Source organism: Gossypium hirsutum, chromosome A11 (genome assembly GCF_007990345.1).
Source record: "Gossypium hirsutum isolate 1008001.06 chromosome A11, Gossypium_hirsutum_v2.1, whole genome shotgun sequence".
Lineage (NCBI taxonomy): Eukaryota > Viridiplantae > Streptophyta > Magnoliopsida > Malvales > Malvaceae > Gossypium > Gossypium hirsutum.
Genome location: NC_053434.1, coordinates 58,697,157 through 58,721,537, shown reverse-complemented (window position 1 = coordinate 58,721,537; position 24,381 = coordinate 58,697,157).

Here is a 24,381-nt window from a genome sequence, read left to right as displayed (position 1 = left end):
CACATTCATACCAAACATACCAAAATAAGCCATCAATCATGGCTATGTATACAAACCAAAACATATATAATTTACAAGCCAAATCTCATGGCTATAATCACAACCAAAATACTACATCTAGCCTATACATGCCATATAACATAAATGTATAACTCAAAAGTACCAAATTAGATGTTTGATAGTGTGATGATGTTCCCGACGACTCCCAAATCTGAGCTTTCCTTGATTCACTATAAAAACATAGAAAAATAACACGAAGTAAGCTTCATAGCTTAGTAAACTCGTATGTGAATATTAAGCAACTATCACCATTCATTCATCATTCATTCATCATTCAAATAATAGAATAACGATATACAATAATTCTATTAAATCTTAAAGATATCAAATTGTCATTCACATAACTTACCAAGGAACTCATCAATTCCATAGTTTCAATACTCAATTCATTACCGTACGTACCTGTACCATCTCGTACCAATCTCATACTCAACCACATCTTTCATTTACCCATTGAACCATTCAGAATAGAAGTCGGATACTCAAGGTCTCTTACGATAAGTACCTATACCATGGCCCTAAGCCAAATCAAGGTAAATTATCCGAAATTTTAATGTCATAGCCCGAAGTCAAATCAGCTGATATGCATGGCCGGAAGCCAAGTCGATATTTCTCGTACCCGAAGTGCTAATAACATGACCCGAAGCTTACTCAAAGTATACCGAATGACATGTCACTAGTTTTCTAAACTATTCCTAAGGTTCAACCAGGATTCCAATTGTCGAATCATTGTCAAATCATTTTCGAACTTATCTATAATCACATAATCACAATTCATGCTATATCAAAGCATATAAATACATTTGTAATGCAATTACAACATATGAACTTACCTCGTATTCAAAGTTGATGGATCGAGTCGACTACTCGATAACCTTGTTTTTTTCCCGATCTAAATCCGAATTCTTTCTTTCTTGATGTTAATTAAGCTAGGAGTAAACTTAAAAAGCTTCAAACCCTATATTTTTTTTCTATTTTTGGTTGCCAAGGAAGAATATGAAACAATTTCATCTATTGATATAATTTAATTAACTTAATTTATCAATTTACTATAATAACCTTTGTTGTAAACATATAAAAACATATAATGGATGGTCATAATTGTCCATTAACACTACCAATGGTCTAATATCACCATAAAGACTTTTAATTTAATAAATCATAGTAATTAAACACCTTTAACAAGTAGAATGCAACTTTTACATTTTATGCGATTTAGTCGTTTTGTACAAATTAACCAGCCAATCGATAAAACTAGCTCACGAAATTTTCACACATATCAAATAACATGCTGCAAATATCGAAAATAATTTTAAAAATAATTTTCTGACATTGGATTTGTGGTTCCGAAACCACTATTCTGATTTAGCTAAAACCGAGTTGTTACAACTCTCCCCCCTTAGGGATTTTCGTCATCAAAAATTTTACTTGTGAATAGGTTCAAGTATTGTTTTCTCATAGCATCCTCGGGTTTCCATGTAGCTTCTTCAAACCCGTGTCGATGCCATAATACTTTCACTAATACGATTCTCTTATTTCTCAGCCTTTTGATCTCACTAGCTAAAATTCGAATCAGTTCTTCACTGTATGATAAATCTAACTATATCTCAACTTTAGTTGGAGAATAACGTGTGAAGGGTTTGAACGATATCTTCGTAGCATCGATACATGAAACACATTATGTATCTTTTCTAACTAAGACGGTAAGGACAACCGATATGCCATTGGCCCAACTCGCTCAGTAATCTCATACGGTCCGATAAATTGCGGACTCAATTTCCCTTTTTGACTAAACCGCAATATCTTTTTCCACAGCGACACTTTCAAAAAAACTTTATCCCCGATTTAGAACTCAATATCTTTCCATTTCAAGTCTGCGTATGATTTCTATCGATCCGAAGCTACTTTCAAACTATCATGAATTACTTTCACTTTTTCTTTAGTCTCTCTGATAGATCAACCCCGTGAATCTTATTTTCGCTGAGCTCACTCTAGTACAACAGTGTTTGACATTTACGACCGTATAGAGCTTCGTACGGCGCCATCTTTATAATCGGTTGGAAGCTATTATTGTAAACAAATTCAATCAGCGATTGATATTTCTCCTAGCTACCTTCAAACTCAAGAATGCAACAACGTAACATATCCTCAAGTATCTGAATGACTTGTTCGGATTGACGATCCGTTTGCGGATGAAATGCAGTACTAAAATGCTACTTTGAACCCAAAGCTTCTTACAATTTCTTCCAAAATCACGAAGTAAATCTTGGATCTCTATCCGAAACAATAGATAGAGGAACACCATGTAATCTCACAATTTCAGAAATATACAACTCAACTAATTTATCAAGTGAGAAATCTATACGTATCAGAATGAAATGAGCTGATTTCGTCAATCTGTCAACAACAACCTAGATTGCATCTTTCTTTTTCAGAGATAAGGGCTAACCCGATACGAAATCCATTGTTACTCTATCCCACTTCCACTCAAGAATTATAATATGCTGTAATAAACCTGACGACACTTGATGCTCATCTTTGACTTTCTAACAAATCAAATATTTTGAAACAAATTCAGAGATATCTCATTTCATGCTGTGCCACCAATAAAACTATTTCAAATCGTTGTACATTTTCGTGCTTCCTGGATGTACTGATAAACAACTACTATGTGATTTGTTTAGAATCTTCCGAATAAGCTCAGAATTTCTTGGTACACATATTCTATCACGAAATATCAAACAACCATCAGGCCCTAATAGAAACTCTGAATCAGAAGTGGACTCATATTGAGCTCGTTTTGCTTGTAATTCATTATCAAAATTTTGAGCCTCTCAAATCTGCTGTAGAAATAACGGTCTCACTTTTAACTCGGCTACTATCGAACCATCGTCAGACAAAACTAATTGTGTGTTCAAAGCACATAAAGCAAATAAGGACTTTCGACTCAAAGCATCAGCAACTAGGTTCGCTTTCCCCGGATGATAATCAATCACTAATTCATAGTCTTTTAGCAATTCTAACCATCTCCGTTGCCGCAAATTCAAATCTTTATGAGTCATTAGATATTTCAAGCTTTTGTGGTCGGTATAAATATGGCATTTAATGACGCCAAATTTTCAATGGAAACAATATCGCGATTAACTCTAGATCGTGTGTCGGATAATTCTTTTCGTGCGTCTTCAACTGTTTCGAGGCATAAACTACAACTTTGCCTTCTTGCATCAAAACACAACCCAGACCATTTAACGATGCATCACTGAAAACTACAAATTCTTTACTCGACTCAGGCTGAACTAACACTGATGCCTCTGTTAATAATGCTTTCAACTGCTCGAAGCTCTATTGACACTTTTCTAGTCACTCAAATTTAACATCTTTTTGAAGCAATCTTGTCATCGGAGTCGCAATTATTGAGAAGCCTTTCACAAATCGTCTATAATAACTGGCTAGTCGTAGAAAACTACGAACTTCGAATACATTTCTTAGAGGCTTCTAATCCATAATCACAGAAATTTTGCTCGGGTCAACTCGAATACCCGCAGCTGAAATTATATGTCCCAGAAAACCAACCTCTTGTAGCTAAAACTCACATTTGCTGAACTTTGCAAACAACTATTTATCCTTCAAAGTTTGTAACACAATTCTCAAATACTCGGCATGCTCAAATTCATCACGAGGGTAAATAAAAAAATCATCAATAAACACAACTATGAATCAGTCTAAGTATGGCTGAAAAATCTGAATCATCAAGTGCATATAAAAACAGCAGGTGCATTTGTTAGTCCGAAAGGCATAATAAGAAATTCGTAGTTTCCCTACCTTGTTCTAAATGCAATCTTTGGCACATCTGAGTATTTAACTCGCAATTGATAATAACCCAATCTCAAATCAATTTTTGAAAACACTGTTGCCCCTTTTAAATGATCAAACAAATCATCTATTCTTGGCAAAGGGTATTTGTTCTTGATCGTCACTTTGTTGAGCTGTCGATAGTCTATACACATTCTCATCGTGCCGTCTTTCTTTTTCACAAATAACATCGGTGCACCCCAGGGAGAAAAACTTGGTCTAGAAAAACCTCTATCTGTCAATTCTTGCAACTGAGTTTTCAATTTTTTTTAACTCTGTTAGAGCCATTTTGTACAGAGCTATCGATATCGGTGTTGTTCCCGGTACTAATTCAGTACCAAACTCAACTTCCTTGATAGGTGGTAAACCTGGTAACTCTTTGGGAAATACATTTGGATACTCGCACACAACTGGTACTAATTCAATCTTTGTTTCTATCACTTTTGTATCAAGTACATAAGCAAGATAGGCTTCGCACCCCTTTCTCACAAATCTCTAAGCTAACATAGACGAGATCACAACTGGTAAACTATTCAGATCATCGGATTCAATTCTAATAGTCTCATTATTCTGACATTTCAGTTCAATTATCTTTCGTCTACAATCCACTATAGCATCATGCATCGTTAGCCAATCCATACCCAAAATCACATCAAATTCATCAAATGGCAACAACATCAGATTTGCCAGAAAATAAAAATCCCGATTCATTAATGGACAATTCTTGCAAACTTCGTCAACCAAAACACATTTTCCTAAGGGGTTCGATACTCTAATAAAAAATTCAGTAGACTCTACGAGTAAAGTCTTATTAGATACTAAATTCATACATATATAAAAATGAGTTAATCCTGGATCTATCAATGCAATCACATTAGTATCATAGAGAGTGAAAGTACTGGTGATAACATCTAGAGATGACGTTTCTTTGCAAGCACCAATAGCGTAGGCTTTAGCAGGTGCTTTGGCCTCGGATCTCACAGCGGAGTCCTTTGTCGCCCCTCGACTACCACTCACATTTCCAGCATTTCCTGTTGGTCTTCCCCTAGTCGACATATTACTTGGTCTCACATTTTGAGGTTTATCTTTCTTAATCATCTAAGAACAGTCTTTAATAAAATGATCTAGGAAGCCACATTTGAAACAAGCTTTAGTACTCTTATTCTAGCATTCACCAAAATGTCTTCTCCCGCACTGTTGATATTCAGGTTTGTTATTTCTTACACTACCAACAATCGAAATAGAAGTAGCTTGAGCTTTAGAATTCACATGTTGATATCCACGATCTCTATTCTGGTACCCCACAGATGCATTCAATTGACTATATGAATCTCATAATTTCTTTGATAAAGAATGATAAGGTTTATTCATCGGTCTTTTTCTCGAATCTCTAGCTCTAAATCAACTTTTTTCTTTTCTAGGCTAAAGTCTTCGGCTTTACAAGCTCGATAAACTAACACAACCAATTCTTTTAAATCTAATATCCTGACCAAAAGTTTAATATCTTCGTTCGTCGACAAACCGCTTACACATAATTTCTTCGATAGAAACATACTCCCTAACGTACTTGCTCAACCGTACAAATTCTCTTTCATATTCTATCACAGTCATTCGGCCTTATTTTAATTCTAGAAACTTTTTGTGCTTTTGATCGAGAAATCTTTGACTGGTGTATTTCTTTCGAAATTTGAATTGAAAGAACTCCCAAGTAACCCATGTTCCACCATTGATACGCGATGTCTCTCAGCAAATATACAACACATTTAATATATTCATCAGGAGTACAAGACAATTCATCAAATACTGGAATCATATTTTCGAGCCAGAACTCAGTTCTCTCAGCATCATAATCAGCATTAGCTCTAAACTCTTCAGCCCTATGTTTGCGGATCTTGTCAACTGGAGGCTTATTCAACCGTATCAGATCTATAACTTGAGGAATAATAGGGATTTATTGAGGAATAGGTGGGGGTGGAGGTTGCTGAGCAGCCGAGTTCGTACGAATGTATTGAGTGAACCATTCGTTCATCATTTGGAAGAAGGCTTCTCTAGCCTCTCTTTCCTGGCTATCCGACACAGGTCTAGAATCAGATGGCGTTGTCCCTTGCACGGGAGCAGGCACATTACTCTCAACCTCATTGGCTATAGCTCGATTGGGATCTATTACTATTGGAAAACACATTTTAAAATGTCAGGAGTCATCACACTATCACAGTTTATATATGGCATGTATAGCTAGACTCTCACACAAGCTATTTTAGTCCTAGATTTGACTAAACCGTAGCTCTGATATCAATAAAATGAAACACCCTAACCCGTATATGTCGCCGGAGTAGGGTTATGAGGTATTTTCGATCAATTCACAACATATAGCATACATTTATCAAACATAAAGCATTCATTCTTATAAATCATTTAACATAATCACATTATCTCTTATAAGGGCCTACGAGGCCTTAAACATTCTTTAGAAGTGGTTTGGGACTAAACCGATAACATATAAAAATTTTGGAAACTTAGAAAAATTTCAACTATACAGGGGTCACACGCTCGTGTGAACAGGCCGTGTGCCTCATACGGCTTCAGACACGTCCGTGTCTCAGGCCGTGTAGAAGAAGGGCATACATATTGACTTGGGTCATACGGTTAACCACACGACCATGCATTTAACCCGTGTACCAGGCCGTTTGCTAGCCCGTGCCAAAATAGTAGGGTATACTAACTTATGCAACATGGCCAATCACACACCTGTGTGCTAGGCCGTGTGCGAATTAGGGAGTATACTGACTTGTACCACACGGCCGGTCACACGCCCGTGTGTGAGACTGTGTGGAGCATATTGATTTCATTTTAATATCAACACCAGGAGACACACGACCGTGTAACATGACCATGTGTCGCACACGGTCGAGACACACGCCCGTGTCTCTGTCCATATGGACAAAAATAAGCCATTTTTAAGGCCAATTTTCCACCCTTATTCATGCTCACCTAAACAACCAAAATGATACAATTTCATCATACAATTAGGTAGCCAAAATCATCAACCAAATGCACAATTCATACCATTATAATTTCATCTATTCCAAATCTCAAGTCACTACTATTTGCTTAGCCAAATACATGCCAAAACAATATCAATCTATATAGTTCATTTACCACAATTCACACACACATAACTTTCTTAAAAATAACCAACACAACATATAAAATCATATATCATCAAGGCATTTCTCAAGCACTTATACTTCACAAATCAATTAACCATTTGAGCAACTATAAAACCATAACCACATTCATACCAAACATACCAAAATAAGCCATCACTCATGGCTATGTATACAAACCAAAACATATACAATTTACAAGCCAAATCTCATGGCTATAATCACAACCAAAATACCACATCTAGCCTATACATGCCATATACCATAAATGTATAACTCAAAAGTACCAAATTAGATGTTTGATAGTGTGATGATGTTCCCGACGACTCCCGGATCCGAACTTGTCTTGATTCACTATAAAAACATAGAAAAGTAACACGAAGTAAGCTTCATAGTTTAGGAAGCTCGTATGTGAACATTAAGCAACTATCACCATTCATTCATCATTCAAATAATAGAAAAACGATATACAACAATTTTATTAAATCTTAAAGATATCAAATTGTCATTCATATAACTTACCAAGGAACTCATCAATTCCATAGTTTCAACACTCAATTCATTACCGTAAGTACTCGTACCATCTCGTACCAATCTTATACTCAACTACATCTTTCATTTACTCGTTGAACCATTCGGAATAGAAGTCGGATACTCAAGGTCTCTCACGATAAGTACCTATACCATGGCAAGCCGAATCAAAGTAACTTATCTGAAATTTTGATATCATGGCTCGAAGCCAAATTGGTATTTTTCGTATCCGAAATGCTAATAACATGCCCCAAAGCCAACTTAAAGTATACCTAATGACATGTCACTAGCATCCTAAACTATTCCTAAGGTTCAACTGGGATTCCAACTGTCGAATCATCATCAAATCATTTCCAAACTTGTCTGTAATCACATAATCACAATTCATGATATATCAAAGCATATAAATACATTTGTAACGAAATTATAACATACGAACTTACCTCGTATTTGAAATTGACGGATCGGGTTGACTACTCGATAACCTTGTTTTCTCCCAATCTAAGTCTGAATTTTTTCTTTCTTGATCTTAATCAAGCTAGGAGTGTGCCGAAACTTAAAAAGATTCAAACCCTATCTTTTTTTTCTATTTTTGGTTGCCAAGGAAGAAGATGAGCACAATTTCATCTTTGATATAATTTAATTAACTTAATTTATCAATTTACTATAATAACCTTTGTTATAAACATATAAAAACATATAATGGATGGTCATTATTGTCCATTAACACTAGAAATGGTCTAATATCATCATAAGGACTTTTAATTTAATAAATCATAGCAATTACACACCTTTAACAAGTAGAATGCAACTTTTTCTTTTTTCAAGATTTAGTCCTTTTTTCACAAATTAACCAACCAATCGATAAAATTAGCTCACGAAATTTTCACACATATCAAATAACATGCTGTAAATATCGAAAATAATATTAAAAATAATTTTTTGACATCGAATTTATGGTTCCAAAACCACTGTTCTGATTTAGCTAAAATCGGGCTGTTACACAAACACTGGGCTTCCAACTTCTCGTCTGTTTGATTCGTTTCAGGTTATCCTCAAACTTAGTATTTGGTGGTGATTTCGAAGCTTGATTTAAACATTTTCAATTTTAAGAATATTTTGGGTTAAATATGGACTTTATGGACTTTGAAACTTTTTAAATTCTTTTAGGATATTTGTTTTGATATTTTTTTTTATTTTTTTTACTTTGTAAACATAATGCTTTAATTGATATTTCTAACAAGATAGTGTAACCAATAAAAATTATGATTTTAAAAATTAAGAATCCCTAGTTATTTTTCTGTTGCAAAAGGTTTCAGAATTAATAAAATGCTGTTTTGCAATATCGAGTAGTTAGAGCTAAAAGAGTTGTTTAAAAAATAATTAATAAGACAAGTTTTCTTCGAAGCGCTCTCTCTAACGGATTTCTAGAGACTTATATTTTTGTAAAATAAATTAATTTTATTTACCCTCAATTGAATCCGAGTTTTCACGAAAATAAACGAACAATATTGTACATGACAATATAACCTTCATAATCTAACTGTAACGTCTAGGCTGGGTTTGGGGTGTTACATTTGTTGGTATCAGAGTCAGGTTGCAAAACTTGGATTGTGTATTTTGGGTTAAATATGTTTAAAATATATATTTGCAGTATTTGGAATTTTTATTTCAATTTGACCTTTTGATTTTTGAAAAATAAAACCGAGGCTCCAGCACCAATCCTAGTAAGAAACTTTGAAACTTTAGTTATACTTTAGATACTATTATATTTGCTACTTTAGTTTAATTATTTGCCTCTAGACCCTAGAAAATTAAAACATTCTCTAAACTCTGCTAAGCACTTTTGATAAAACTTTAGATTTAAGGTTTCTAAACCTAAATTAATTCATAAAACTCTAAAATTATAGATAAGATAGTGGTACCCATGGTTGCGAAGGTTACTGTCGAGGGGCTCGAGCTGAGCCATCTTCGATGAGTAGTATGCCCAATTTAGAAATAAGTGAGACTATTGGAACTCCTACCGTTGAGACTAGGTCTAGGGCTCAAATTGTTGGGGACGAAACATTATCCGAAGCTATGTTGAAGGTGTTAAAGAGGGTCATTAGGACCCACACTGGATTTGGGAGCTAACGGTCGGTAACTGAACAACTTTGGTCTAGTGGAGTAGAACTGTTTAGAAGTGTAGTTAGGATCGCCCCGATTATGGCTGAGTACTGGTTAGAGGCTATAGAAAGAATAATGAATGATTTAGACTGCAACCCCAAGCAGAAACTGAAGGGTGTGGTATCTTTGCTTCACAACGAAACATATTAATGGTTGCTGAATGTTGTGGAGGGTACCCAACTAAGTGAGTGACTTGGGCCTATTTTTGGAGCGCTTTCCAGAATAAATATGTGGGGGCGAGTTATATTGAGGCCGTTAGACGTGAGTTTATGGGACAAACTCAGGGTGAGAGATATGTGGTTGAGTATGAGGCTGAATTTCTAGCGTTGAGCAGATATGCTTGAGGTTTAGTTGGGACTGAGTATGATAAGAGTATCTGGTTTGGGGAAGGACTAAAGTACGATATTAAAGTATTAGTAACTCTTCAGCGGAGGTGTGTCTTTGAAAATTTGGTGGAGAAGGCAAAAATTACCGAGGAGATTAAGTGCGTGGAGCAAGAGAAAAGAGATAAGGAAAAGAACCAAAATAAGAATAAGAGAGATTCGAGTCCTTCTAGTTCTTTTCAGCGGCTTATGAAACAGGTTAGGGTTGCGAGACCTTAGCATGTTGAGCCAGCTGCCAGGGTTGAGTGAGTTCTATTTTATGAGTATTGTAATAGACACCATTTGGGTGAGTGTTGGAGAAGGATTGGAGCTTGCTTCAGATATGGGTCTACTGATGTAATAATTTATTTTTCAGTGGTATTAGGAACAGTGGTTTTGAAACCACAAATTCGACGTGTCAATTCGTAAATATTAATTATTTAATATTTATGTAACGCCCTAAATATCTTAACCTTGTTTCTGTGAATTTTTCCACAAATGAGTATTTGCTTTAGTGGCTAAGTGTTCTGGATATGTGTTTGAAGTCTTGGGTTCAAGTCCCACTTTTGGTAAATTTTGTTATTTTTTATCCTAGCTTAATCTCTGTTGGTGGGCTTATATCATATTTCTGGTAAACTCATATCAGAATGAGCCTACTGGTTCAAATGGTAAGGTGTTAGCTTACCCTAAGGTTCCGTGTTCGAATCCCCTCGTGAGCGTGGATGATATTTTTGTTGCGATCGTCTGATAGAGGTTCGGTAGAGTTAAAAGTCTATGTTAGTTGATGAGTGAGTGGGTAGTTAAGATTGGTTGGAGTATGAGATCATTCCTTATTTTGGGGGATTTTATTTGAACTTAAATTTTATTTTATTTTCTATTTTCTCTCTCTTCTTAAACTTTGCTTCTGACGTTAGTTTCTTCCCTTCTCTGCAACTCTTCTTCTTCTTTTTTATTTTCTTGCAATCCTGTCCACAACCTATTGTTTGTATCATTGGATTTCAGAAATTTTGGTGTTCATTATGCGATTTTGATAAGTAGGGTTTCCACTTGTTTGTGGGTTTAGGTTTTTGTAAGCTGTTTAGAATTGTTTATTTCTGTTTGAATTTCATTAATGATGTGAAGTAAGGGGATTTAATCTCTGTGAATGTGTGTTGCGTAGGAGAAGACTGTGAAGCAGTGAATTGCACTCCAACGACCTGATTCGTGTTAGAGGTCATTTTCGTCGTCGGTAAGTTCGTGTCCATTGTTTGGGTTATTGTTGTCGTTTCGTAAATTAAATTGCTAAAAGGGTGTTTGGTATGCCGATAAGTTCATGTGCATTGTTTGGGTTATTATTGTCGTTTCGTAAATTAAATTGCTAAAAAGGTGTTTGGTATGCCATTTTTAGGTTCTGGTGGTTTTGGGATTGCTTTCGCATAAAAAACGAGCTAGATGTTTAGCGAAAACATAAGAAATCACGATTTGACGAAAGCTAAAAAGTGACCTGTTGATACCACACGAGCGTGTGCCCGGTCGTGTGTCATGTGACGGGTAATACGACCACATGAGATAGGCTGAGTTGGGTGTGTGGGCTATCACAGGCGTGTTGGCCTATAATTTAAAAGTTTCCCTAGGTCGTATAAGTCGTTTTGATCGATTGTGGGCCTTTCGTATGGCAAGTAAAGGTAAATAAACCCTAAAACATGATATCTTTTTAATCTGATAGACTAATTTGAGATTCAAAAATTGATATGTATGATTTATCTATTTTGTAAAAGCATGTATGATATATGTATATGAGCATGCGAGACACGTTAATTCTAAATATCTGCATCTGTTTTCTATATTTTTTATATGTATCTGTGTATGAGGTGGGCTTTGTATATGTGGAAGAAGTGTTCTGTGAGGCAACATGTTGCTGATATACTGGCAGCTTGTCTGCATACTATTCTGATAAGTGTCGTGTTGACACTATGTGGTGTATAAGGATGGGTGGGTACTTTATACCCCACATGGTGTGTTGGAATAGACGGAAATGGTGTATAGAGGACGGGGGTAGGACTCTATATATCTATATATTTCTGAAAATTTGATTCTGATATGATTTGACTCTGTTAGGGACTTATGTTCGCTTTTGTTCTGAAATACTGGAAATCTGAATTTTATGCATGTATATTTCTGTGAGTTACACACTGAGCTATGAAAACTCATATCTATTTGTCCAATCTGTTTAGGTAATCCTCAAGCATAGGCGGGCCGATACGACAGAGTCTCAACAGTGGCCACTAGTTTGCTAACTATTTTCAATTACGGTTTTTATTTAAAATTTGGACTATTTTTGACAGTTTTGTAATTTTGGGACACTTTGGACTATTTTGTTTTAATTTTGGTTTTGATTGTGTTTGGGCTTTTATATTGCAACGTTTGACAAAATCATGGTTTTACACAAACAAATGATTTTTAAAAAACGCAAAAATTCAGTTTTCAACTATAACGGCTTTTAAGATTTTCGCTGCAGATTATGTTTTGGTGAAAGAGAAAACTAACAAGGATTTTGGTAATGAATATGTTTTAGAACTCGGACTCTTTTTAAGAAGTAATTAACATTTGTTCCAAACCCTTCTTCGTAACACTCTCTGATTCGACCATAACATCTAGGCCGAGTTTGGGGTGTTACAATTTACGAGGTCACTAGTATCGTTTTAAAATTTGGTTTAGAAACTTCGATGTTTAAAATACTTAATTAATTAAAAAGGACTAAATTGTAAAAGCTGCAAAAGTAAACCATTAATAGGTTATACGTGTTAAATGGATATTAAAACATGAAGCGAGGGTCTTATAAGGTAATTAAACCTTATCTTTTTGTAGTGGACGATTTAGGTTAGTATTTTATGAAAAAACTTTTAAGGTTAATAAGGTAATTAAATAATAAATAAACAAATAACAAAAGGTAGAACCTATCATCTTCTTTGTTTTCTTTTTCCAAAACTAAAAACTCCATGGTTGAGGGAGATTAAGGAATCAACCAAGTTAAATTCGTTGCATGATCAAGAACAACTAGATAACTGAGAAAAAGGAAAAATTGTTGATTAGTCTCTGAACTTTTGTTGTCACTGCAATTTAGCATTGGTAAGCTTGTTCGGTTCAGTTTAGTATAATTTGATATGTTATATTGATTGTGAAATTAGTTGTTGAATATATTGGTATAATTGGTTTATTATAAACTCACATGAATTGAGTAAGTAATTGTTTAAACATTGTTAAATGATGACTTTTTTTACCTAAATGAACATAGGACAGGATACAATTGGCATGCTAATAGGTTTTTAATGTGTGCGGTACGGGTTTGACTTCTGATGAAATGGTAATTATGGATTCATTACTGTAACATCCCAAAATAGGGCCTAGTAAGAATAGCGGTTTCGGGACCACAAATCTGACATTAAAATATTTATTTTATGATTATCACAAGGTTTAGAATATAAGAATATGCATGTGTTAAAGTTTCATGAAGAACTTCTTTGAGTAAGTGCCCAATTGGAAAATTAGGGACTAAATTGAATAAATTGAAAAAATTGGATTCTAGAATGAATTTGCATGAAATTGCTTTAGATTATAAAATAGAGGGTCTGGGGGAGCAATTTGCCCAATTTCTAAGTTTTTGGACAAAAATGGGCTTGCATGGATAAAATTTCAAAGAAAGGGCATTTTGGTTATTTGGCATATTAATGAAATAAAATGAGAAAAAGAAGGAAAAATCAGCCATTCTTCTCCATTGTCCAGCCAAAATTCCTACGCCACCACAGCTAAGGGTCCAAGCTTTTCAAGCTCTTTAGTAAGTGCTCCCAAGCCCCTTTTTTAATGTTCTTTGTAATTTTGAGATCCCGGTAGCTTACTCTCTCCATTTCTACCCATATTTCATGCTAGCGTTCATGTTTAAAAATTTCCCCACGCATGAATTACTTGTATTTTGATGTATTATGGAGGAAAATGAAAAATAAATGTGTGTTAAACAACTTTTCCTAGGTGATTTTCATGAAAAACCTCTAAAGGGACCTTTTTGCAAAAGTTGTAAAATGTGTGGTAGAAATGTGAAAATAATGGAAAATGTGGGCTACCATAAAAGGGAAAAGTGTTCGGCTAGGCTTGAGTACGGTAGAAATTGCATGCGTTTCATTATACGAGCCTAGGGACTAAATCGTAAAAATGTGAAAACTTAGGGGCAAACGATCATTTGGACCGAGGATGGAATTTAGACTTGAAATGTATAATGTGGAGTGTTAATGATCTATTTTTGTTATTGTAGACCCCGAGGAATAAATTTCGGAGATTGATCGAGGAAAATGAAAGGTTACGGAATAAGCAAAACACGACACCGAAATGAATACTAGGTAAGTTCGGATAACTTAAAGTAAACACTCAAGGTGCCTAATTATATGATTTATGAATGCATGTTTAAGTATGAATTGTGATAAATGTCTCGGTTGAGGTTAAAAAGGGAATTCGATGGATAAACCTTGATTGACATATGTAATGAGGTCCTGTATGTGCTGTAGTAAGGATTTAGCCTAGACGGGTAATCTGTTGATCTCATTTATAAAAGGGTCTAGCCCCGACGGGTGTTCCGTTGAATGGTCGAGCCTCCCGAAGAATATGTGTGTATTATGGATTTAGCTAGGATGGGTAATCCAATTAGGATCTGAATTTAGCCTGGATTGGTAATTCAGATCTGAGCTCAATAAGGGTGTTTGTCGTTGTAAGGGATTAGCTTGGACTAGTAATCCTGCCATAAGATGTGAGGTTCGCAGGAGTGTATATTTGAAACGATCATTGTACGAATTAACGGTAAATGGATATCCTATCGAGATTTCCTAGAAACTCAACGAGATTAATGTGACATATATATACAAATGAGATGTTGAATGATGAGCTCATCTAAGATAACTTTCATAGTGCATTGTTATGTGACTAACTCAGTGAGTGAGTGTAAGTGATAGGGAAGCCATCCTATGCTCATTGAATTTATTACCCAATTTGATTGCATGCTAATTACTAAGTAAGTTAACTTTCCGGTTATTTGAGCTTGCTAAGCATAAAAATGCTTACCCCTCTCTTTTTCTTGTCTCTCATAAAGCTCGAAAACTCGTAAATATTTGAAGACGGTTGGAGAGTCAGTATACTATCAAATAGACTAGCTTTGGTAGAAAGACATTTCTAAATGGTTCAATGGCATGTATAGGTCTTTTGAGTATTTTGTTATATGTGTCATTTGATTTGCCAAATGAAGGCTTACAAAGATAAATCTATCTTTTTGTTTATGGCCATACAGATCGGCTTGCCTTGAAGTAGGCTATGATCTTCGAAATTTCCGAGTCATGTGCGATGGTTAAATTCCAATTGGCAATGAGTCATAAGAACGAGCCAATCTTGAATGTATTAAAGTGGTATGACAACACATAAATACGAGATGGGAAATAACCTAGCATGCACGAAACCAATGATATGAGGTTTCCATGCAATGAGTTTTTGCAAAGATCATTTATGAGAGCATAATTATGTCTTACTTTGTTTTTAATATTCATTAAGTATAAGTGTTAAAAGGGGGTGACCATAGGGTTGGAAAATAGCCTAATAGGGTCTACACGGTTGGGTACATGGGCGTGTGCTTAGGCCTGTGTGACACACGGGCCACACCCGTGGGTGTGTGGCATGGTCGTGTGTCCCCTACATCTAAAATGGTAAGTCTGTTAAATGAACACGGGCTAGACATGTAACACCCCTTACCCGTATTCCTTACCGGAACAGAGTATGAGGTATTACTAAATTTTTAAAAATTTTCGACAGCATTCCTACTTATTTTTGCTTAAACCTCCTGCAAATTTAGAACACATTCCAATATACCAACCAATTTCATTTGTATAAACACACATATAGTTTAACTATTAATAAACACTACATTTAAAAGGGAACCATAACATATATTTACATGATGATCCCACATTACATAAAGTGTCTATACATGCCATAAAATTTCGGAACACTAGTAGTAAAATACCCCAAATGTGAAGGATAGTGTAGATGATTGTCTGACTTCGTTCCAATTTCCGAGTTGTTGGAAGTCACTATAACCAAGAGAAAAATAAAATCGAGTAAGCATATAGCTTAGTAAGTAAACACATGATAAATAAGTAATTACTCCCATAACTACACCAAAATATAAACTTATTCATGAATAACTTTATTGTTTAGGCAATTTCCAGCAAGCTGTTTTTCTGCGTCATAGTCGCTAATTTATTTTTATCTGGAGCTACAGGGCTCCAAATTGAGTTCCGTAAATTTTCCCTGAAACTAGACTCATATACCATTTCACCATAAAAATTTCAGAATTTTTAACCCAACCAATTAGTACAGTTTATTCATTAAACCTTCCCCTGTTTCACTGCCCAACGGTTCTGAGCCTTCCTCACTAAAATTTAGTTAACTCTCTGTACAAAATTTGAAAAATGGGTTTTCTTGTTTCTAATAAAAATAGACTCAATAAGGATTCCATGGATATAAATTTCATGCCATAATTATTTTTTTTCAATTTTTGGTAATTTTCCAAAGTTAGAACAGGGGATCTCGAAATCAATCCAGCCCTGTTTTAGTAAAATTCAGATATCTCCAAAAATACAACTCTTTTGCTTATTCTATTTCTTTCATATGAAAACAGACACATCCAGCTTCAATTTCATATATTATTCAGCTTCCCATTCATTTTCCACCATTTATGGTGATTTTTCAAAGTTACCCAACTGCTGTTGTTCAACACAGTTTATAATTAAATCGTTCCTTTTTCGTTTTTGATATTTTCTCCCATCTCATACATGGATCGATTTAGTGTCCAACTCAATATTTACCCCATAAAATTTTCCACCATATGGCAATATTCACCTTCCACACTTTTTCGTTGAACACTCGGAATGTTAACCGTTATTGGTGGATCTCGCACTTAGCACCACCACTGAATCGGGGAATCATCACTTAGCAACCCCTCGGGGGAATCAGCACATAGCAACCCCCTTTTCATTTCAAATATACAATGGATATCGCACTTAGCAACCCCTCGGGGGAATCAGCACATAGCAACCCCCTTTCACATTTCAAAGATATGGTGGATATCGCACTTAGCACCACCAATGAACCGGGGAATCAACACTTAGCAACCCCTCGGGGGAATCAGCACATAGCAACCCCCTTTCACATTTCAAAGATATGGTGGATCACGCACATAGCACCACCCATAAATCGGGGAATCAGCACACAACAACCCCTTTTATATACAACATACTACGGCTTATTCCGAGTGTTCAACCCATAACCCATATATTGCAACCCTTTATCACCTTTCCCGATTTAACAACATTTTTAGGATATTGCCAAACATTTATTTTAATTCCAAATAAATCTCAACATATATTAAATAATATCAAAATAATACATTAAGTCACGTGTTTACTTACCTCGGTGCAAAATATCGTAATTTTGCACTTTACTCCACTATCTTTTCTTTTCCTCGTTTGATATACTCTTCATGTCTTTCTTGATCTATAATAACAAATTTAACTCGTTTAAAGTCCACATTTATTAAAATAATCCACCACCCAACTTTTTGAAAATTACAATTTTGCCCCCAAACTTTTGCATAATTACACTTTTGTCCCCAAGCTCGGAAATTAAACTTCATCACTTATTCTTAAGTTTTATAACATGCTGAACATTTTTCCCTTCTATGGAAACATCAAATTCCCACTCCAACACATACTTTTGAATATTAATTATTTTTACCGATTATGTCTATTTACCCGTTTTCGCTTAAAATTGCTTAGCAAAAGTTGTTTAACATAATCTCTAGCTTCATATTCCACCATAAAACAGCAAAATAAACACATTTCACCTATGGATATTTTTCCAAATATGAACCCTAACATGAATTAATGGTAGAATAAGCTAAACCAAGTTACCGGGACTCCAAAAATACGAAGAACATTAAAAACGGGGCTTAGAATCACTTACTATGGAGCTTGAAAGCTTAAAAACCCTAAATATGGCTTCCCCCTTGCTGATTTCGTTCACCATGAAGAAGATGAGCATATTTTGCCATCTTTTTCCCATTTAATTCTATTTAATAACCAAATGACTAAAATGCCCCCATTTAAAAAAAATCTATTTCACCCATTTCTTATGTCTATTTTTGTCCATCAACTAACTAATGGTCTAATTACCATATAAAGACCTCCAATTTAAAATTTCATAACAATTAGACACCTCTAAGATGTAGAACTCAACTTTTGCACTATTTACAATTTAGTCCTTTTGACTAAATTGAGTGCCCAAACGTCGAAATTTTCGAACGAAATTTTTACGAAAATTTTCCGTGAAATTGTAGATCATAAAAATATAATAATAACCATATTTTCCCTCGTCGGATTTGTGGTCCCGAAACTACTATTCCGACTAGGCCCAGAATCGGGCTGTTACAAGACACATGGGCATGTATCTTGGCCGTGTGAATTTAACAGAATGCTCAAGTCTTGGACATGGGGTGATTAGACGGGTGTGTCCCAAGTCACATGGGGGCGTGACACTCTAAGTTGAAAGAAATTTTCCAAGGTGCCCCAAGTTTATCAAACGTTCTCAGTTTTGTTCCGCACCGCCTCAAGGAAAGTTTTAGGTCTCGAAGGCCTGTTTAAGGGAAAAAATATACATATTTGAAAAGTTTTAAATTAGAGCGCAACTTAGTAATTGGATTAATATGTTTAAGAATATGAAATCCCGGTAACGCCTCAAACCCTATCCCGACTTCAGATACGGGTGAGGGGTGTTACACTTAGTGGTATTAGAGCTACAATTTAGTCGGTTCTAAGACTATTGTAAAGAGTATTGAGGTTTGCTATACATTCCATTATTCGAATATTGATAGTGTGACGTCTTCTAACTATTTAAATTGTTTCGAATATAGTAAATGTCTTCCAATCAAGCACAAGATAAGTTTGAGGGAGCCGAGAGCCATGCTCCAACTTCCGTACAACGAGCTGTATCTAGTAGCAGTAGAAGGCTTATGTTTGAAGGCCGAGAAGAGGCCCGAGCTGTCTTCTTTGAAATGATGGATGATTGGTTTGGGGATTACCTGAGGAATCGCCCCAACATACCAGGACCTCCCCCGGCCCCTAACCAAGCTGATGAGGATGTGCCACGAGGTATGGCACCGGTAAGAATTGGTAAAGCCCCTGTTGATAAGCTTAGAAAGTATGGGGCTGAGGAATTTAGAGCTAAAGTTGATGATGATACTGAAAGAGCTGAGTTTTGGCTCAAGAACATCAAATGGGAGTTAGATGATTTGTCATGCACACCTGAGGAGTGTTTGAAATGTGCCGTGTCCCTCCTAAAAGTTGCTATGTATCATTGGTGGAAGACTGTATCCTCGGCAGTGCTAAAGGAAAATATCACTTGGGATTTCTTTCGAACAGAGTTTAGGACGAAATACATTAGCCAACGGTTTCTAGACTCGAAGCGAAAGGAATTCTTGGAACTCAAACAAGGGAATAAGACTGTAGCAGAATACGAACGAGAGTTAAGTCAGTATGCAACTGAATGGGTCCAAATAGAGTCGGAAAAGTGTAAACACTTTGAGGAAGGTCTGAATGAGGAAATTAAGTTGTTGATTGGGATCCTAAAAATATGGGAATTTGCCGCATTGGCTGATCAGGCCAAGAAGGCCGAGGAGCTTAACAACGAAAGAAAACAAGCAAAGAGACAGGCCCGAGTCGCGAGCAAGAGGTCTAGTGGTAAAACATTTTCGTTTCCCACAAAGAAATCAATGAGCCAGCATGAACGTTCCATTTCATTAGTAGGATATTCGGGTAAAGCGAGAGGCTTTAAACGACGAAGCAAAAAGTCTTCCTCCCCGATGGTAACTAGTGTGGGAAGTGTAGATGATCAAAAACCGAACTGTAAGAGTTGCAACAAATTTCACTATGGAGAATGCCGAGTGAAGAGCGGTGCATGTTTTAGAAGTGGATCTCTTGACCACTTTCTTAAGGACTGCCCAGAGCGAGTCGAGGAAAAAAGGGAAGTAGCCCTAAAGTCAAGTACTCCCATTTCACGAGGTAGACCTCCGAGATATCCTGGAAGTGCCAGTGGCAGTCGAGTTGTAGCTAAAGATGCTGCAAAACTAGAGGCTCGAGCCTCGGCAAGAACGTATGTGATACGCGCCCGAGAGGAAGCCTCTACTCCTGATGTTATCACAGGTACTTTTTCTCTATTTGATACATGTATTATTGCCTTAATTGACCCGAGATTGACGCATTCATACATTTGCATAAGCTTGGTAGCTAGAATGAACATACTTATTGAGCCTATGAAATTTATTATTAAAGTGTCGAACCCTCTAGGTAGATCAGTCATGGTTGATAAAATCTGTATGAATTGTCCTTTGACGATTCCGGGTCATTGTTTTTCGGCTAATCTTATGTTGTTACCATTTGATGAATTTGATGTAATACTTGGCATGGATTGGTTAGCACTGCATGATGTAACTGTAAATTTGTGGTAGTAAGTATATTAAATTGAAAGGCCCGGATGGTGAGATTCTACTTGTTGATTCAAGAGAGTTGGGTATGCCTCCGGTAGTGATCACGGCAATGGTTGCTCAGAGATATATGATCGCAATTTTCGTGACAAGTAAGTTTTAAATATTTATAATTAATCATTCTTGAAACTAACTATTATCGCGATGTAGGCAAGTGTACCAATTGAATAGTAGTGTAGTTTTAGCAAGACCGGATTGTCGAACCCAAAGGAACTAAAAGTACTAGTAATGACTGTCTTTTTATTATCTAGCCTAAGAATAAGGGGGTTTTGTTTTAACTAACTAATTAACTAATCTAAGAATTCACAGAAAGTAGAATTGGGGGATTACTTTTGGAAAACGATTGAATTAAGACAATACCTAAGGAAAAATCCACCTAGACTTCACTTGTTATTCTAACTCTGAATCGGACGATTTATTCATTTAACTTGTTCCGTAGAGATCCCTAAGTGATGTTATTATCCCTATTCAAGACTAATAATGTCTAATCCCTAGATTGAATAATTGAGAGTTTTCTCTAATTAATGCCCTAGGTTGCATTAACTCGATCTATGGATCCCCCTATTAGGTTTCACCCTAATCCAAAAAAATCTTGTCACCCTATCTCTAAGCGCGCAATCAACTCCACTTAATTATGACAAATGTACTCTTAGACAGGGTCTATTCCTCCTCTGAATAAGAGCTTATCTTGAATCAGTATCCTGAGATATCAAAACAAGAATTAAGAACACATAATTATGAACAAGTTAAATATTTATCATACAATTCAGAAATTAATAACAAAATTCGTCTTAGGTTTCATCCCCCTTAGGTATTTAGGAGATTTAGTTCATAACTAAAAAGGGGAACATCTCAGAAGAATAATGAGTAAAAAACATAAAGAAAACCCAAAACTCTTGAAGGGAAATTGAAGGAGATATTCAATCTTGATGATGAATCTGGCTTCTAAGATGGATCAATCGGCTTCCTTCAAGTAATTCCTTCCTTCCTCCCTCTGTGCCCCATTACTTTCCTCCTCTACGGTGTATTTATAGGCTTTAGAATGCCTAGAAGCCCTCAAAATTGGCCTTCTCTAAATTGGACTCAACTTGGGCTCGGCAGGGACACGCCCATGTAAGTCGTGCTTCGAATCTGCCAAATTGACACAGCCGTGTGGTCTGCCCGTGTGAGGAGGTCCAGGCCGTGTTGAATTCGTACTTTGGCCCATTGTTCTCTGTTTTTGGCCAGTTTCTCGTTCCTTTCACTGCCCTATGCTCTTCTAAGTATAAAACATGAAATTAAAGCATTAGGAGCATCGAATTCACCAATTCTAATGGAAAATCATCCATAAAATGCGTTAAGCATGGGGTAAAAATATGTATAAATTACGGTTTATCAATATATGAGAAAAGGGTATGAAGTTTACCTTGCAATTGTATTGAACACTAAGGAAACAAAGTTGAAGATTGAGTCTGTGCCTATAGTATGTGAGTACCCAGATGTATTTCCAGACGAATTACCCGGATTACCTCCTGAAAGGGAAACAAAATTAGGTATTGAGCTGGTGCCAGGGACAGCTCCTATTTCAATTGCTCCGTATAGGATGGCACCAACTGAACTGAGAGAGTTGAAAGCACAGTTGCAGGAGCTGATGGATAAAGGTTTTGTAAGGCTGAGCTTTTCACCTTGGGGTGCTCCCATTCTATTTGTAAGGAAGAAAGATGGTTCGATGAGTTTATGAATAGATTACCGCCAACTGAACAAGGTAACTATCAAGAATAAGTATCCTTTACCAAGGATCGACGATTTATTCGATCAGTTGAGAGGAGCCACCGTGTTCTCTAAGATAGACTTGAGGTCTGGCTATTATCAGCTGCGAGTTAAAGAATTGGATGTACCTAAGACAGCTTTCAGAACGAGGTACGGTCATTATGAATTTCTCATCATGCCGTTTAGGTTAATGAATGCACCGACCGTATTCATGGATCTAATGAGTAGGATCTTCCGGTCATATTTGGATAAGTTTGTCATTATGTTCATTGACGACATCTTGATTTATTCCAGGGATGAGTTAGAACATGCAAAGCACTTGAGTATTGTGTTGCAAACTTTGCGGGAAAAGTAGCTGTATGCTAAGTTTAGCAAGAGTGAGTTTTGGCTTCAGAAAGTTAGATTTTTGGATCATATTGTTTCAGGTGAAGGCATTCAAGTCGATCCAAGTAAGATTTCTGCTATTGTCGAATGGAAACCACCTAAAAATGTAACCAAGGTTAGAAGCTTTTTGGGCTTAAGAGGTTACTATCGAAGATTTGTGAAAGGATTCTCCATGATAGCAACTCCGATGACGAGATTGTTACAGAAAAACGTTAAGTTCGAATGGACGAAAAAGTGTCAACAAAGTTTTGAGAAGTTAAAGACACTGTTAACTAAAGCTCTTGTTTTAGTATTGCTTGAGTCGGGAAAAGAATTTGTACTCTACAGTGATGCATCCTCAAATGGACTGGGTGGTGTACTTATGCAAGATAGCAAGGTAATAGCCTATGCTTCACGACAGTTGAAACCGCATGAGAAGAACTATCCTACACACAACCTAGAACTTGCCGCCATCATTTTTTCTTTGAAAATTTGGAGGCATTATTTAAATGGTGAGACTTGCTGCATATTCACTGACCACAAGAGTTTGAAGTATTTGATGAATCAAAAAGAATTAAATTTGAGGCAACGGAGGTGGCTAGAGTTAATCAAGGATTACGAACTGATTATTGACTATCACTCGGGAAAGGTGAATGTGGTTGCTGACGCATTAAGTAGAAAATCCTTGTTTGCATTAAGAGCCATGGATGCTCGTTTGACATTGCTTGATGATGGTTCAGTCTTGGCTGAGCTAGAGGTTAGGTCGACATTCCTTCAGGAAATCTATGATGCTCAAACTAATGATGATGACTTGCAAGCTAAAAGAACTCAATGTGAGTCAAGTATTGAATCAGATTTTGGGATTGGTTTTGATGGATGTTTGATGTTTAGAGATAGGGTTTGTGTGCCCCAAAACAATGAACTTATTCAAAAAATTTTGCAAGAAGCATATAACAGTCGTTTGTCAATTCACCCGAGAAGTACCAAGCTGTACAACGATTTGAAGAAAATGTACTTGTGGAACGACATAAAAAGAGATATTTCTGAATTTGTGTCAAAATGCCTAGTATGTCAGCAAGTTAAAGCTGAACATCAAGTGCCTTTAGGTTTGCTACAACCTGTGATAGTCCCCGAATGGAAGTGGGACAGAGTTACTATGGATTTCGTGACAGGATTGCCATTGACTCCGAAGAAGAAAGATGTCGTATGGGTCGTAGTAGATAAGTTGACGAAGTAGGCTCATTTTATTCCGGTGAGGACAGATTACTCTCTCGATAGATTGGCTGACTTGTACATTTCTGAGATTGTAAGACTGCATGGGGTACCACTATCGATTATTTTCGATAGAGACCTGAGGTTCACTTCAAGATTCTGGAAGAAATTACAAGAAGCCTTGGGTACGAAGTTAAGCTAAAGTTAAGCTTTTCACCCTCATACAGATGGTTAGTCTAAGCGGATGATTCAGATTCTTGAGGATATGTTGCAATGTTGCATTCTTGAATTTCAGGGTAGTTTTATGGCA